Raw genomic sequence first — 15,179 nt, forward strand, 5'->3', positions numbered from 1 at the left:
TACAAAGATTAATCCAGTGGTACAAATAGCAATTTTTGGGGATGTAAATAGCAACATCCCTGGGTGCCTTAAACACTTTTGGGGGTGCCCTGGGCAATTTTTCGGGGTGTTTTTAACACACTTTTGGGGGTGTCCTTATCCAATGTTGGGGTGCCTTTAGTAATTTTTCCGAGTGCCTTCAGCAGTTTATCGAGCCAATTTCTCCAAAAAGGTTTCTTTTTTCCAAAAATACATACAAATACATAAAACACCATAATAAGTACAAAAATGAGTACTAACAATATATAAAATTGAGATAAATCAGACACATAAATGTGTCTATCAAACACCCCCAAACTTATTGTTTGCTAATCCTTGAGAAAATCTAATATACAAAATAAAATCCTAACTCACTGTCGCAGGCATCGCTGTTGCACTCAGCGTGTGCAACAAGCTTTTAAACCCCTAGGTGGCCCTAGTGGCCGAGTTATGTCTCGGGAGGGTTTACAAGAGGTGTACACACAAAACCTTAATTTACTCCAATGTTGGTTGAGTCACAAGTATAGTGCTATGAAGACATAAAGTTTCTCTTCCTAATTATCAAAAAGTCAGAAGTACAAGAGAAAATTCATATGTTAAGTGTGATTAATCGAAGAAAGTGTGACCGGTCAACCTATGCCATATGGGAGAATGAAGGTTCGAGTTTGATCTAGTTGTTACGACTTCTGCCTCACCAAAAGGGTTTTATGATAATTGCACTCAGAAGAACGCTTTTTTAGTCTCACACAGGTGTGCAGGCGGGAATGAAGATAGAAATCCTGCACACGTTGAATGGTGGGAAGGAAACCTTCCGAATTATTTCTGGAGACTCCACAAAATCGTGGATATAAAAACTTTTTTCTGATGATCTCTAAGAAAGGAAATCAACCAATAAGCGAGGATGGGAGTACTCACTCTCCTTCACATTCTATGGGCAACAACACTATTCTCACAGCATCCAATAAAAATTTCTTCGGCTCGTCGTCTTCTTCATCTTCGTCTTCGGTCTTCAGCTGTTGATGATAAACTCTTGAACTTCACAAAACTTTGACAATTTGTACTCTTTTTCCTCAATTTCCTTCTTTATAGATTTTTCATCCCCATGGCTTTATTGAACAAATAACAACCTAAATGCAAATCTCTTTTTTTAGAGAGATTGCAACTATAAAAATAATAAAATAAACATGGCCATGAAAGAAGTACTTTACCACTTGGATCTTCATAACTTTATTGTCTTCGTATCATAATCTTCAATAACTCTCATCTTTTGATTTTCTTTGCTCTTGTATTCAGTCTTCATACTTGGATATAGAATGATGCTCTTTTTATGTTAGTTTTCAACATGTATATAAAATCTACTCATTGTATGTTGCTTCACTTGAATGTGAAATTTTCTCTTTCTTGTATTGTTGCTTTTAAACCTCGAACGTCTTCAGCTTTCCTTGTAGATTTTTATGTAGCTCCGCTTGTTGATGATGATATGTTTCTATGGATCTGTTGTTGTCGAGAGAGTAGTGATAATGCGGACTACAAGAAAGAGGTTTTCATCTATAGACGTCACCCTCATGATTGATAATTTATCACTCAAGAGATCAAATAGTAGTGCCAGTATTTAGTCAGCTACAAATATTGAGGTTGGATAGCTCACCATTCTACTCGGAATTTGCGTACGGTGACACACAATCAAAAAGGGATAAACAAAGGGCCTAGCATGGTTATGACTCTGCCCTTCGTCTTTGGCTGGTGCCTTTCTTTCTGTAATGGACAGTCTCCCTTTTATAAAACAGGTTGATCAACTCTCTAATACCGCATTTCCCTCTGCACCTCATTTTCCACCGGCATGGTTAAGTTGAGCCACAACGGTATGACCTCTCACAAATATTAAGCACTCCTAATAGACGTATTCTCTAGGACTTCTAAGTTCCATTATTTCGGACAAAATTCCGTATGAAAATATAGCAGGCTAGTGACTCTAAAATTTCAATGGTTGGAAATATTTTTTTATTTAATTTTGGTAACACTGAAAAATTCAAATATTTCTCCCTTACTCCCAAACTTAAACCTAACATTGTCCTCAATGTTTCAAATTAAAGTGCAATACCAAAAATAAAGGTAACACGAGGAATAAAGAGGTAAACCAGAAAGATAGTACCTGGTGAAGCGTAATAATCCTTCTTTGGAGAATAAGACAAGAATAAAAGCAAAAACAAAACTAATGTACAACAACAGAAGGGTCCACCAGAGGGAACCTAATATCACCGTGTATGGGTTTCCTCCCATAAAGCGCTAAGTTTAGTGTCTTCATCCAGACTTTGTTACCCGTTAAAATTAATCCTGGTAGACAGGATCGCTCAGCTCCGATTCTCTATTTCATGATTGGGTAACTCCAAAAATGGTTTTAACCGTTGACTTTGAAAATCTCTCCAGTATCATGGTTTATAACCTCAACAGCACCGTGCGGATATAAGGTATTGACATAAAATGGGCCTGTCCAACGAGATCTAAGCTTACCAGGGAAGAGATGAAGGCGAGAATTATACAAGAGAATTTTCTGGCCTGGTGAAAATGACTTTCGAAGAATCGATTTGTCGTGAAAAACTTTGGTTCTCTCTTTGTAAATCTTTGCACTTTGATAAGACTCATTACGAATTTCATCTAACTCATTAAGTTGCAGTATTCGGTTATCACCAGCAGTAGGTAAGTCAGAGTTTAGTTGTTTAATGGCCCAATAAGCTCGGTGTTCTAATTCTACAGGCAAGTGACAGGCTTTACCGAAGACAAGTATATACAGAGACATCCCAAGTGAAGTCTTAAAAGCGATTTGGTAAGCCCACAAAGCCTCTATTAAGTACAAAGACCAATCCTTTCGTGTAAGGTTTATGGTCTTTTCTAAAATTTGTTTGATTTTCCTATTAGACACTTCAACTTGGCCACATGTCTGTGGGTGGTAAGGTGTGGAAACCTTATGGGTAATGGAATATTTCTTCATGATTGCCTCGAAAGACCGGTTACAAAAATGGGAACCTCCATCACTAATGATTGCTCTAGGCATACCAAATCGAGAGAAGATATTTTCTCTAACAAACTTGATCACAACATGGCGATCATTTGTCTTGGTAGCGATTGCTTCAACCCACATAGACACGTAGTCAACAACTAATAAGATGTAAAAGTTGCCATAGGAATTGACAAAAGGGCCCATAAAATCTATACCCCACACATTAAGTATTTTTATTATTAGTATAGGATTAAATGGCATCATATTTCGTCGGGTCAATTTTCCTAACTTCTGACATCTCTCACAACTTTGAATAAATAGGTGGGAGTCCTTAAACAGAGTTGGCAAATTAAGACCATATTGTAAAACTTTTGCTGCTGTTTTCTTAGAACTAAAGTGACCCCCACAAGCTCCACAGTGACAAAAAGTCAAGACACTGGATATTTCGTTGTCAGGAATACAACGACAGATGATCTGATAAGGGCAGTATTTGAATAAGTATGGATCATCCCAGATAAAGTATTTAACCTCAGACGAGAATTTAGCTGTATCCTGTTTGGACCAATGGTCGGGCATTTGACCAGTTACCAAATAATTGACAATGTCAGCAAACCAGGGTAACAAAGAGATGGAAAATAATTGTTCATCAGAGAACGTTTCAAGGATCGTTCTCTCATCATCTCTAGTCTCATCAAGGATACGGGATAAATGGTCAGCTACTACATTTTCGGACCCTTTCTAAACATCCGAGGTTTTGAGTCCTTCTTTGAAAGGAGATATTTGAGTGCAGCATGATCAGAGTAAACTATGACCTTAGACCCTAGGAGATATGATCTAAATTTCTCCAGAGCAAAAACAATCTCCAACATTTCTTTCTCAGTGGTGGTGTAATTTAACTGGGCATCATTTAGGGTCTTACTAGCATAACAAATCACACTATGTGCTTTATCATGTCGTTGGCCAAGGACAACACCAACTGCATAATCGGACGCATCACACATAAGATCAAATGGGAGGTTCCAGTCAGGTGGTTGGATAATAGGGGCAGAAGTTAACAATGATTTAAGCTTCTCAAAAGCTTCAACACAGGCTTCATCAAATACAAAGGTAGTATCTTTAGCAAGTAGGTTCGACAGGGGTAAGGCAATCTTGCTAAAGTCTTTGATGAAACGACGATAAAATCCAGCATGGCCAAGGAAATATCGAACATCTGTTACAGTCTTTGGTGGTCTTAATTTTGAAATTAGTTCAACCTTAGCTTTATCAACTTCTATTCCCTTAGAGGACACCACATGTCCTAACATTATTCCATATTTTACCATAAAATGACACTTTTCCCAATTAAGGACTAAGTTATTTTCTTTAAAATGTTCTAAAACAAGTGTAAGGTGGTGCAAGCATTCATCGAAAGAAGAGCCAAAAACCGAAAAATCATCCATAAAGACCTCGAGAAATCGCTCAACCATGTCCGAGAAGATACTTAGCATGCAACGTTGGAATGTTGCGGGTGCATTACATAACCCAAAAGGCATACGCCTGTAAGCAAAAGCACCAAATGGACATGTGAAGGTTGTTTTCTCTTGGTCTTCCGGGGCTATAGGGATTTGGTTATAACCAGAATATCCATCCAGAAAAAAATAATGTCTGTCGCCAGCTAACCTTTCTAACATCTGGTCGATGAATGGTAGAGGAAAGTGGTCTTTACTCGATGCTGAGTTCAGCTTACGGTAGTCAATACATACTCTCCACCCGGTAGTAACACGGGTGGGTATCAATTCATTATTCTCATTCGCAACTACTGTAATCCCAGACTTCTTTGGGACAACATGGACAGGGCTGACCCATTTACTATTAGAGATTGGGTATATGATACCCGCATCTAATAACTTGAGCACCTCAGCGTGGACAACTTCTTTCATATTAGGATTCAAACGTCTTTGCATCTCTCTTGAAGTTTTGGAACCCTCTTCTAGATAGATGTGTTGCATACAATCAGCAGGACTAATGCCCTTCAAATATGCTATGATCCACCCAATTGCATTTTTGTGCTCTCGGAGAACACTAACGAGTCTACTCTCCTGATCGGGATCTAAGTCCGAGGCAATTATCGCTGGAAGAGTATTCTCATCACCAAGATATACATATTTCAATGTATCTGGTAGCGGGGGTGGAAGGGTGGGGGCTTTAACTGATGATGGGAGGGGTTTATCTATGGTCGGCGGAAGAGGTTCTGGTTTACGCTGCCATTTTCCATAATTCATTACGGGCGCAGAGTCTAACAACGCATTGACTTCTTAAAAATGACTATCCTCATCATAGTAGGCTCCAAAGTGGGCCAAGCACGCCTCTAGCGGATCGCTAACAATATTATTAGTAAAAGTGTTATCAACGAGAGAATCAATCATGCATATGGAATCATAGTGTTCAGGGTCCGGTGGGTCTTGTAACGCCTTGAAAATATTTACTGATATTTTCTGATTCCCAAATGAAAATTCTACTTGGCCGGTTTGACGATGAATGACTGCATTTGTAGTAGCTAAAAATGGACGATCGAGGATAATTGGGATATTAATATCTTGACTAGAGACAGGTTTAGTGTCTAAAATCACAAAATCAACTGGATAGATAAAGTTTTCTACCTGAACCAAAACATGTTCAATAATTCCCCGTAGAATTTTGACTGACCTATCGGCTAACTGTAGTGTTATCCTAGTTGGTTTCATCTCACCTAGTCCAAGTTGTTCATACACCGAAAACGGTAAAATATTCACACTAGCCCCAAGATTTAAGAGAGCATTCCCTATCGTTTCTTTACCTATGACACATGTGACAGTAGGACAACCAGGATCTTTAAATTTGATTGGGTACTTTTGTGAGATTATGGAACTAACTTGTTGGGTCAAAAGTACCTTCTTATGGACACTCACGTCTCTCTTGACGGTGCACATCTCTTTTAAGAACTTAGCCATAGCAGGTACATGTTTAATTGCATCTAAAAAGGGAAGGTTAATCTTAACTTGCTTAAAGATGTCTAAGATTTCAGCATATGTACTAGGATTTTTCTTAGCGAGTCTTTGAGGAAATGGTGCAGGTGGTATGTACACTCTTTCAGGGATATTTTCCTCATTCGGACTCGTAGCACTCTCAGACCCATTAGGGTCTTTAGACGAAGTTTTCTCAATTTCAGTCTTTTTTTCAGTTGGACTCTTGTCCTCAGGTGATTTTACCAAGTTCTCTACTGATTTACCACTTCTAAGGGTGATAACTGCTTTGACTTGTTCATTGTGGTTAGAACTACCTGGCCTATTAACCTGATTGACTCCCTTTGTATTCAGAGTCGGTTGACTAGGAAATGTTCTACTCTCTCTATCATTTATCCTGCTCGAAAGTTGACTTATCTGAGTCTCTAAGTTGTTAATAGCTTGGTCACTATTCTGTTGATATCGTTGACTCGTCAGGACAAAGTCATCGAATTTCTGACCCAAATTATCAAACCTTTGACTTAAAAGGTTCATATTTATAGTAGCCTCGGCATTGTTTATAACACTGCGTTCAATAAAGAGACTTAGATTTTCCTCTAAAGATGACACCTTTTTATCAACTGGGCTCGTCTCTTGGACTTGAACTTGGTTCCTTGAAAAACACGGTGGCGGGTTGTTCACCTTGATGGTTACCTTTAGACCACGAGAAATTCGGGTTATGTCTCCAACCAGGGTTATTGGTATTAGAATATGAGTCAAACTTGGGTCGACCCTCATATTTAGAGTTCATTCCACCATGTAGGACACTAACCTGGTCGCGGGTAGTTTCACTTGGGTAAAACAGGGGACACTGAGGTCCAGTATGACTTTGGTCACCACAAATAGCGCATGGATATGTTCTGTGCTCATTGTTACAACTCATGGTCTGATTGGACCTTTGGTTCATTTCTAAGGCTTCTAGACGCCTAAGAATATCTGACCCATTATCAACTCTATTGACCTTATGGATAGGGTTCCTAGTTATTTCAGGCTCCCTCATTGAAGCCCATTGTGTAGTTTTTTCAGCTAACTCAACAAACTCGTCAAAACATGTATCTGGGTTTTTATGGGTAAATTCTCCACCACTTATTGTTTCTACCTGCGTTCAGGTTTCACTATCTAGGCCCTCATATAAAATTTGGGCCATGTGGCCTTTATCAAAGCCATGAAGTGGGCATTGGTACAACAACTCATTAAACCTTTCTACATAATCGTGTAGGTGTTCACCTAATTTCTGCATAAAGGTTTGAATAGACTGTCGAATAACAGCAGTCCTATGGTGTGGATAGAACTTCTTAACAAAGGCCTTTACAAGACCATCTCAGGTGATGATTGTGTTGGAGGGTATTAAATGATACCACTCATTAGCCCTCTCTTCAAGAGATAAAGGGAACAGACGTAATCGAAGAACGTCTTTGGAGACATTCGGATAACTCATGGTATCACAAATCATCTCGAAGTCTCGGATGTGGGTATACGTGTTCTCATTCTCTATTCCCCTAAATTTTCGTAGCATATTGATGGTCTCAGGTTTTATATCAAATTTGACCGTAGAAGCTGGTAAAATAACACCAGGTTTACGTACTACCCTAGACGGGTTCATCCTATCCCTAAGGGCTCTTACCGGGACTTCATTCTCATTAACCATTTCGGAGAAAATAGAGTTACCGCCTAAATACGTGTAACGGGTGGGACTCAAATTAAAAAGGTCGTTTTCCTCGATTCTATCTCCTACCCGTTTCCAAAGGCGCATACACAAGTAATTATACTAGTGTTCAATCAAGAAAATCGTGCACATGCATATGCAAGGTTTACTAAATTAGGTAAGCTTGGGTTACCTTGGAAAGATATACCTACAGTCAGAGACTGGTCAGCGGTACAAGGCGAAGGTTTGTGGACTTTCAACTGGTAATTCCCATAAGGCCCAAGGCACGGGTTCAGCTTACTAATCCACATGTTTCCTAAATTAGGCAAATCTGACGATGCAATTGGTGTGTGCAACATGTGTTTTTTTTTAATTTTTTTTAATAAATAAAATAATATATACAAAAGGAAATAAAATCAAAAAGAATAAAATTTATTTCTAAAAATCTAAAAGTTAATGAAAAATATTGGGTTTCGTTACTTACCTTCTTTGTAGGAAATTCCACAATGAATGTAAAATATTACCTGCAAATCAAAACAAGAAAAATACCCAAGTAAAATCAAAGAAAATAAAAACAAATTTAATTAAACTAAACTAAACAAAAAAAATTAAAAATTAAAATCTAAAACCTAATCCTAATGTCAAGTCCGCGTCGGCGTCGCCAAAACTGATGCAGTTTTACAAGTGGTAAATAGAAGTGGTTCGATTCTCGGACTCTTTTTGAAGATTTTGGTTTAAGATTCATAAAAAGGGAAAAATACGGTTTAGTCCAAAAATGCGACAAAAAGTACAATTTAGTACAGGCCGAGTCAACTAGGTACATATTAGTCCAAAAGTTATTCAAAATATGGAAAATACACAAATAACCTTCCTGGTTTACAATTTAGTCCAAATATTTACAGTTTAGTCCAAAGTGACTCATAGTGATGTCATCACCTTTAAATAATATAAAAATAATTAAAAACCAATTTATCTTTTGAACCACTCATCCAAAATTCACAAACTTTATATATTCGGAAAGCTCTTTACGAGATTAACAAAAAGAGTACCCATATGACTATATAACTTTCATTTTTTAAAAATGTTGATTTACGCTAGTGTGTACAACTATGTTTGACAGGGAGTATACGCAGTGAGATAAAAGTAATGCCTACTGCATCAACTGCTACCTCTGCAGTGAGTTAAAGTAATGCCTACTGCATCAATTGCTACTTCTGCACGACCTCTAATAGTAATTAACGAAGATTCAATGAGACAGCGATATCCTTGTTCAGGGGCGATAAGATGTAATTGGTAACCATTTGCTTCAGTAATTATCTTTCATACGTTCTCCATCACGAGTTGCTTATCAAATTTCAATTTTTCAGAGCTGCAGGAAGTTGATTATTGAAATTTGAAAACATTATAGATTTTATCAGCACCTGGGCATCTGCAGACAAATACAAATATTAAAAAAAAAAAGTAGGCATCACTTTGTACAGATAACAAAAAACCAAAGAGTAAAGAAAAACTACAGTTAGATACCAGAGAGTAAAGAAAAACTGCAATTACATACATGTCGTCAAGATGTTCTTTGTAAATTTCATCGAAAAGAAACATATACAAAACAAGATTTAGTTTATTCCATCCCATAAGTCACCCCCAATGTATGAAATTGAAGTCCAATTTTCAACCGTAATCATAAAAGTGAAGTCAAGGGATTCATAATTTAAAAACTACAGTCAGCTTCAAAAACAATCAACATGTGTACGACTATGTACACATTAAAAATAAACATATGTAAAACTATCTACACATGTTGGATAAAGAGTGAACACTTTTCCAGGAAAGAACGACAACTAACAAGAACTGAGAACATATAAAGCTAGAAGTATGCCAAAGGTTCTGCAACATTTTTTTATCCGGAAAGCTCAAGCATACACCGAGATGAAATGAAAAAGTTGTAATTAAACTCAAGTTATTATTGTATCATGCTCCTACAGAAAGCTTACGAAGAATCAAGACATTGTTTTACCTTACTATGTACACATTTAACAACATGTGCACATATACATGTATACAAGTATGACATAAGACATCAGTGTACATGTACACCTACAGAAACGACACATTTCCAACATTCAAAACTACATTACAGGTCATATGTCCATCACATGATGTATCGGTGTACAATAAAGTACACATCTACAAAATCTAACAAGCTTAACGTCCATGCTCACACAAAACTGATTGATCTACTTTCATCCATGTCATAACACACTGGAGTAAAAGTATGTACACATATACAAAATCTAACAAAATCCAAGAAAAATAATATAAACAAAGAAAAATTAAAGCAACTACTTGCAGATCTCAGGGATGGGAAAGTACCACCCAATAGGAGAATTGCCAGAAAGGTCAATATCAACTACTCCACGTCTCTTATTTCCAATGTCAGTCGATCCTAACCAAACAAAAAAAAAATGAATATACTGAATATACAAACACTATTACATACCTGGAATTGAAACAGTAATGCAGAGATTGGACCAACATCAACTGAGTCGTTGGAGTCTAAACCATTCATTACCACCTCCATGTAAGGCCACTTTGACATTCCAATAAATACTTCATATGTAAGATGAGAATTCATCCACTACTCATTTTAGAGAATCACTCATTTATACAAAATTACAAAGAATAAAAATCCAAACCCAGAAAGGAAAAAAGATTGTTTACTAAGATTTAATTAAGAGCCCTAGTGTGGGGCATGTGGGCTACTAAAAACACATGTAATTTCTGTCACATGTGTACAACAATGTACACTTATATTACAGGTCTACTAATATGTTAACTTTTGTCATAACCAACAGTCAGTGACTCATATAAATCCAAGAAATGAAAAAAGATATTCACTAAAATATGATTAAGAATCCTAGAGTGGGCTATTATGTACACACATAATTCTGTAACATGTGTACAACAATGTACACTTATACTTCAGTTGTCCAAGTTAACTCTTATATTGGAAGCCTAATATCTGATAGGAAATAAGAAATGCCAAGACATTCCACAAAGCAGATATTTATTCAGATGAGATCGAAAATTGAAAATAGATGAAATTCAAATTTTTTTGATTGGTAATAGAGACTAAGATGCATCGATCTCGAATATGAAGTCCAATTTTGGATCGTAATCATATATTGAAACCAGATCAAAGTCTTCATACATTCAAAACTATGGTTAACTTCAAAAAGAATCAATATGTGCATAACTATGTACATATTAGCAATCAATAGGTGCACAACAATGTACACGTTAAGAATCAATATGAACTTACCATAGTGGCTAAAGTTGCAAAAATAAGAGCTTGAATCCCGTCACTGACAACCTTATGCTCATTGTCTGAAGGCCTCCAAAGAGAGGATATCTTGTCACTACGAAATATCTCTGGAGTTCCCACTAAAAAAAAAAAGAAGAAGAAGATTGTATTAGCAATTGAACCCAGTATGTATATGTTGATTGGAGACTTTGCAGCATGTACTGATGAAGTTTGATGTTTCTGATCTGCATTTAGTGCAGTCTCTAAAAGAAAGTAGATAAAATTTCAAGCAGAAGCTGTCTCTTACCTGATTCCAAGCCGAATTATTAAAAATATCGTCTTCAAGAAGCTGGTGACAGTAATCAAGTTCACCTTCCCAACCGCCCAAGGCCTGAAGCACCCACTGGAAAAACCATGCCGACTTTCAATATCATTAAGTTAAATTTTGATGGAACTATAAAGTTAAACATGACAACTGCTGAATGAACTTGAATACACATTCGCAAATAAAACTATCTCTCTTACAAGCTAAAATTACATGGTCCACAATTCTTCACGAATGGGATAAAACAAAGGAGTATTATTAGTGGAAAACTTAACCCATTAATCTGCTATAAAGTGTTACTCTCGACGTCCAGTCCAACGTATGTGCTCGTAAGGAAATCAATGAGAGATGATCTAGTCATCTAGGAATATTAGAAATCAACTACCATCGTTACAAAATAGGAAAAACTAAACATTTTGAATACCGAACAAATTAACTTTAAGGGAAGCAATTACAGATTCTGTACATGTTTATTTGTGAACCATCAGTAGGCAAAACGGATACCTGCGATGGGAACTGCATACCTATCGGTGGAACCATGCATGATAATTTTTCGCAAGAACTCCCACCTTGCCTAACACATAATATCTCGTTTTATTTCTAAAATAATTTTTCAGCAGCTTGCTTGTTGAGTATTTGAAGTCCATAATATTGATACTAGAACCGCAATGTTTATGCGTCAGTCAGTAATTCAAAACCAGTAAAGTTAAACATACGACTAAGAATCCAGATAACATATCTAATCTAAGAATCAAGATGTGCACTCATTAACAATAAACGGGTGTACAATCATGTGCACATTAACTATCAATAGGTGTACAACCATGTGCACATTAAATCAACAGGTGTACAACTATATACACCTATATTATAGGTGTACCAATATGTCACATATTTACAAAAATGTACACCTATATGATGAGTGTCGTAACCACAACAGATTAATTAATATTTTTCCACCTAATTAACAAGTAATATAGTGTCGTCAAGTTCGTTCCCACGAGGAGCAAGAGATTTTTAGTTGTAAAGTTGTCACGAAAAGAGGGGTTTTAGATTTTGAAAAGCAAAAGAAAATAAACAAAGCAACTAAAAGTATATGTTGAAACCAATAAGAGAGATTAGATCAATGAATCCTTCTTCATTGCAAAACAATGATTCAAATTATGTTCTTTTGTACTTTTTATTAGTCACAGATTATCACCAATCATAGGTAAAGCAGCTAGCTCAGTGTTAAACCACTAAATCCCTAGTATCACCGGATACAGAAGTTCTCGACTACCGAATTCTATTCACCAAACCACCTAGTAGTAGCTCACTCAAGATGTAATTTAGTTAAACGAATTAAGATTTATGAATTTATTAGGTTGATATTAGTAGTTAGACTCTTAGCTCAAGGTCTACTTGCTAACGTTTTTTCACACACAATTGCTCCACGGAATCCCTCCGCAAGGTCTCGTGTTTGCTACTTATGTAAAGAGTCAAGAAACGATTACTTATCCCCTAACTTTCACTAGATTTCGATCAATTAACAAATCAATTTAGTTGGCCACCTAAACAATCTATCAATCAACCATGAATGTATAAACATTCCTATTAGTAAAAACAAACGATAATTATGTGAAAAACTTCAAAGTAGATTTAAAAACAAAACTCAAAACATGTTAAGCATTAGGAATTCATCCTCAATCAATAAGAAAATTAGCTACTCATGTTTTTGAAATTCACACAAATAATTAAAGGGAGAATTTTTAAAGTTCACACAAATAATTAAAAGAAGAATTTTGAAAAGAAAGCAAAAACACAAGTGTTGTGTGTGTAGAGGTGTAGAAATGTGTATAGAGAACTTCTCTATTTATAGGCTTCAATTTGCTTCAACTCTTCTTAGGAATAGAATCCCTTTCCCTTTGTAACTCAACTTCCAAATCCAAGCCTTTCTCACATCTTCCATCTTCTCTTTCGAAATCCAAGCCCAACTCCACATAAAATTCCAAGTCTAGTCTTCATAAATTCTGCACATTTTGGTCGCCGGAAATATCCTTAGGTTCACCGGAATCCGGACTAAAACGGCACCGGAATAGTGCTGCCGGTAGCAAGAATCTTCTTCTCAGTCACGGAATATTCCGTCAGAGGACGTTAAAGTTAACAGCTGACCTAGCGGTCTTCTGTTAGTCAATTGGGTCAAAGAAAGGGGAAGTCAGACACCGAGTTAGCATCTTACTCGGCTAACTGGTCTTACTCAACATAAGGTATGGATCGGTCATCGGCCGGTAACGAGTTGACTCGCCATATCAGAAAGTCGGCCGAGTTCTGTCTGTTTTCTCACATTTCCAGGCCAATTTCAGGCCACCCTGTAACAAATCCTAGCATACATCTATACAATTTCAAAAATTCATTCTTCTGCTAGCGTTGACAGCAACAATTTCATCTTCTATGTCTGTTTCTCCCAATTCAGTATCTTCTTCTTTGTTCTTTCTTTGTTTCCCAATAGTTACAGCTCCATTAGCTCAACAACGTCAATTAGTTTCTTGGAATCAGAACTTCAATCAAGCAGAACCCATTTTCTCAACATCACAACATCGTTCTTCACCTTAATCATTCACCGAAACCCATTCAATATAAGATCATCACTTGCTTTTGTTTCCGTCTTCTACTGCATCACTTTCAACATCCATCAGATACCACCATAACCCATACAACTTCAGTTGAACAGCAGCAAACCCCCAATACTTCGACTCCAGAAACAAATCCAAACCCTTATTTCATCAATTTCAGCAAACCCATTCCAGCAGTTGCTTCTTCTATTAATCTCTCTGCCAGATCCAATCTTTTTAATCCCAAAATCATACCAACAGAACCCATCTCGAACCAAATCGAAATATGAAAATTACCCATTCATTATCACAGCCACCAGATCCCCCTTCTAATCTCCAAGAACAGCAACAGCATCTGCATCTCTCACTTCTATCTTGTCAATCCACCACCAACCCATCTTCTCGATTTTACAGTAGCATCATCTCCTAACCAGTTCCATCAAAACCCATTCTCAGATCAAATTTCTTCCACACTATAAAGCCCTAACTGCTTCTCGATCTAATTCATATCCGTCAGTAGCAGAAACCCATCAGAATTCATCATCGCTCTTCTCGATTCACAATCATTCTCGAGCAACACAACAACCCTCTTTGTTTCTTCTTCTGGATCTGAATCCCATCTTCATATTTTGATTCTTCAATGGCGCCTTCAATCCGTTTCTCAAAATCTCGGTCTCACTCAGCAGCAGCCGCTGCTCTTTCTGCTCTTCAGATGGGTAAATGATTTGAATGAGAGACTCTTGAGATTCTAGGGTTAGGTAATAGATTAGAGTAGGATATGTACACCCCAATCACGTTGATAAGGGTTACCCATCTGGCAGCCCGCTTAACCTCATCTGTCCTGTCTTTAGTACTCCTTCAAGTAGAGTTGCCCCTTAACACTGAATGGACTCCAGATAGTGTTCGCCTATGAAATGACAATATTTCCCATTTCGCACAAATTGGGTGATTTCTTCTTCTTTTCCTCCATGCGACTCCAAAATACCCAAAACACTCAAAACAAACGTAAAATATAAAATTCACAAGAAAAAATAGCAAAGGAAACATAACTACTATATAGTAAATTAGTTGTTTTAAACACCTATCACTATATTATAGGTGTACCAATATATACACATGTACAATTTAACAGATGTTAATCTACAGCATTAGCACATCCTTGTTATTTGGGAAAGCTGGCTTACTACTCTACCCAAACTCCAACAATATAAGGTTCACATAGAAGTAATATCAAAACATACACAAAAAACTGACCAAAGTTATTATGATGAGAGATAAACT

At 36.9% G+C, this 15,179-nt stretch overlaps 1 pseudogene; it reads right to left on the reverse strand.

The window, feature by feature from the left end:
* Window positions 1–15,179, reverse strand: part of LOC113324821 — a 149,875-nt pseudogene that overhangs the window by 50,046 nt on the left and 84,650 nt on the right.

This window comes from Papaver somniferum, chromosome 11, assembly GCF_003573695.1.
Source record: "Papaver somniferum cultivar HN1 chromosome 11, ASM357369v1, whole genome shotgun sequence".
NCBI classification, from domain to species: domain Eukaryota; kingdom Viridiplantae; phylum Streptophyta; class Magnoliopsida; order Ranunculales; family Papaveraceae; genus Papaver; species Papaver somniferum.